Source organism: Dasypus novemcinctus, chromosome 14 (genome assembly GCF_030445035.2).
Source record: "Dasypus novemcinctus isolate mDasNov1 chromosome 14, mDasNov1.1.hap2, whole genome shotgun sequence".
NCBI classification, from domain to species: Eukaryota; Metazoa; Chordata; class Mammalia; order Cingulata; family Dasypodidae; genus Dasypus; species Dasypus novemcinctus.
In genome coordinates this window covers 96825322-96828917 of record NC_080686.1, presented here as the reverse complement: position 1 = coordinate 96828917, position 3596 = coordinate 96825322, and the positions used below count along the sequence as shown (strand labels likewise).

At 59.9% G+C, this 3596-nt stretch overlaps 1 long non-coding RNA gene across 1 annotated transcript; it reads left to right on the top strand.

Annotated features, from left to right (window-relative positions):
• Window positions 1-230: 230 nt before the first annotated feature.
• On the top strand, window positions 231-2213 carry LOC139436378 (uncharacterized). The gene is made up of 2 exons (XR_011645595.1): window positions 231-372; window positions 1763-2213. It is a non-coding gene; the product is annotated as an uncharacterized lncRNA (long non-coding RNA).
• Window positions 2214-3596: the final 1383 nt, after the last annotated feature.

The window sequence follows — 3596 nt, the reverse complement described above, 5'->3', positions numbered from 1 at the left end:
CATCGATTCATTTTTATTTGTTTATTTGAGTGAGCATTGTCTAAAGGGAGGGGTTGGCAAACTATTTTCATAAAGGGCCAGACAGTAGATAATTTAGGCTTTGTGGGCTGTGTGGCCTGTGTTGCAATTACACAGCTTTACCGGTATAGCAGGAAAGCAGGCATAGATACCGTGCAGACAAACATAAAGTTCCAGTTAAACTTTATTTACCAAACATTTGAAGGGCCATATTTGTCCCAGAGGTCATAGTTTGCTAACTCTGGACCAGGACCTACTTTGGGTGCTGGGAGAACAAAGGTAATCAGTTTCCCCTGGAGACAAGCACAGAGAATGGAGCAAGTGAATGCAGGGCGCTGTCGTGGAGCTAAACAGGTTAGGAAGGCAGAGAGAGGTCTTCCTGGAAGACCCAGGAAAGGGCTGAGGGAGGGCAGAAAGCGTGCAGGCGGTGCAGAGAGGAGGGGTCCACCAGCCTGACCAGGGCCGAGAGCGTGCAGGCGGTGGCAGGCCCAGTGGCTGGCCATGGCCCCTCCGACACAGGCCTGTCACATCAAGCACGAGCTTCCTTCCCTACCTACCTTTTGGAGCTTTCTAGAATTATTTTATCTAACCTGCTTGTTTACAAATAGGCTGCACCCCTGGGATGTAAGCTCTGGGAGGGTGGGGCCAGGCGACCCCCCCCTTTACAATCTCCTGGTGGCCCATGCCTGCTCCTCCCATGGCAGTGCTCCTGGCCGAGGTGGCTATCTGTCTGTCTGCCTCTCTCTCTGGACCACAGGTCCTCTATATCCACATGTGTCTCCCCTGTACCCGGATCGGTGACCAAGGTTCAACAGGTGCACATGGCTAGATGAATCAAGGCACCCACGACACTAAACGTAGGGGGCTAGGATATCACAAAGGCGAGGGGGCGCCTGGTCTGTTTGGAGAGAGGGTAGGTAGACTTGGTGGTAGACCTCAGCACCCATTTGCCCCCAAACTTGGGAGGCAGCCCTTAGGCCTCAGCAGCGGCATGCTTGCCATCTGTATGGCTGAGGGACGTCACATCACCACTTGGGCCCTCTGTTTCTTCATCTGGAAAAGAGAAGCAACCGCAACACCACTGTCCTGGTTTGGGTTCACGGGAAGCAGACCCTGAGGGAGAGATATGTGGGGGTGTGCCCCGCACCCTTCCCCGTGGGCAAGAAGGGGATTGGGCAGGAGGGAGGAGCTGGACTGGGTGCGCTCCCCATCGGTCCCCGTGGGCAGGAAGCAAGGGGATTGGGCAGGAGGGAGGAGCTAGACTGGGACACAGCCATGATCAAGGCCTCGGCGGGACCCTTGAGCAGCTCTGAGGCTGGAAGGCCTGGGATGCTGTGCAGGGTTGGGGCCTGGGGATCCGGCTATGGGCCCCTGGGCCGCCTGGGGAGGGGCGTGGCCTCTGGGAGGCCTCGGGGAGGGATCTGGCTCCCTCAGGGGCTCCTGGGGAGCACCAGGTGGTCCGGGGGGAGACCTCGCCTCTGTGAGGCTGAAGAACTTTCTTAAAATTCCTGCCGTGGGCGTGGGGACCCCCTTGGGAAACCAGGCAGCCTCGACATCCTCACTCTCGCAGGTGCTCCTGACGTCCCCGCAGCTGAGGGGCCCTCCGGCCCTCCGCCTGGATGGACGGGGAGACTGAGGCGGGGGTAGAAACGGCGAAGCCTGGGCAAGGAGGCAGCCCCCACCCCCGCCACGGGCGCCAGGCCGGCGTCTTGTCAGTCATCCCGCTGCCTTCTTTTTCACTCAGGGAGCCAAGTAGTCACTCCAGCAGGCCCCTCCGCTGGGTGTCGGGCCGCGCTCCCGGGCTGGAGCCCACACGCCTCTGTGCAGACCCCGGCTCTGCGACCCGCCGCCTGCGCGACCTTGGAGGAGCCCTTCACCACCTGCACCCTCCCCGCCTGTGACTGGGGATACGGCACCTCCGTCACAGGATTGTCGGGGGTTGATGAAACGCAGTGGCACACTAGCAAGCCACCGCGGTTACGACGCGGTTGTACCGGGTGGGCCGGGCACCGAGGAGCTTGGAGGGGCAAAGAACGGCAAATGCGATAGTATCCCTCCCTTAATGGTATTTATAATAACGAGCTAAGATTTATAATCAGGGGTGAGGATGTGCAATCTGCTGGGCTGGCTTCAGACTGGCATAAAGTAGGCATTTGACACCTTTTCATTTTCTTATTAAAAATGTCTCCTGAGGACCTGTTACAGTCTCTCTTAGCTGCTTTCTTGTGTAACTGTCAGGCTGTTCAGAGAGGCAGGGATGAGCACACAGACCGGAAAAGCAGGCTTGGAGCACCCCGGGACTTGCTGGAGCCGGAAGCCTGGTCCTCCGGCAGCAACCCCAGGCCTGGCCAGGCAGCCCAGGAGGAGGCTGTCGGTTCCCGCCCTGCTGGGCCAAAGGACCCCATGCGGAGGACTCTGGACAGCAGGTACTAGCCCGTCCCTTCCAGGGCCAGAAGTCTGACGTCACAGTGTCCCCAGGAGCACGCCCCCTCCCTCGCCTCTTCCCGGCTCTGGTGGCTGCAGACCTCCCGTGGCTGGTGGCATCCCCGCTGCTCCCTGCCTCCATCTCCCGTGGCCTCCCCTCCGTGCCCGTGTCCTCTCCTCTGCTGCTGAGGACACTTGTCCCTCGTTAGTCCAGGATGATCTCACCGTGAGCGCCCTCCCTGAGTTACAGCTGCAAAGACCCTTTTCCAAAGAAACCGCATTCACGGGGACCAGGGGTGGGGACTTGGATGTAGTTTTGGGGACACCATCCCCCCCACCCAGAGGGGCAGTGAGAGGAGCCCACACTGGATGTGGAGTGAGCCGGGGCGGGGGGTGGCGCAAGGGAGTGAGGGGCTCGTCCAGTGGGGGAAGCTGTGAACAGGCAGTCCGTGCAGGGCTCCCGGCAGCTGGGCCGTCCCTCTCTGCTCTGGGGTCCCAGCTCTAGGTGCTGCGGGGAGACGGGGGACTGTGCAGGAAGGGCTTGGAAGGTTCCTGATGGGAGCAGAGCCTCCAAAGAGAATTAGGGGGCAGGGAACCAGGGCCAGCACGTGGGAGGTCAGTGACAGCGGGGGGCACAGGGGACAAAGAGGGAGGAGGAGGGAGAGGAAGGCTCTGGCTGGGGAAGGGATGAGAACAGATGTTGGGGAAGAACCTGCTTTTCTAGTTCTCAAGCATCACGTCCAGCTCCAGCTGGGGGAAAGGTTGGCACTTGGGGCTCCAGCCTGTGGCCTTTGGGGTTCCCCAGGGTATTTAGAGTGAGGACTTGCCTTTGAGGGTCATTTCAGACTTAGATAAATGTATGGCGGGCGCAGCCTTACCCACACTGTCTCATTGAATCCCCCCGCAGCTCTGCGGCATGTGGGTTTACTATCTTTACTTTACCAGCAAGGAGACATACTGAGAGCTAAAGCCGTTTGCCAAAGGCCCCGCTGCAGACAAGGGGAGATGAAAATTTAGACTCCTGCCTCCTGAGCGCCAGCGCTGGGCCCCTGCTGCTGCACGCAGTGAGCCTGGTGACCCCTCAGCCAGGGAAGACGGGGTCCGCAGAGCCTCGCTGCTCAGAGGGTGGTCCGCTCCCGGGCGCATCTCAGGCC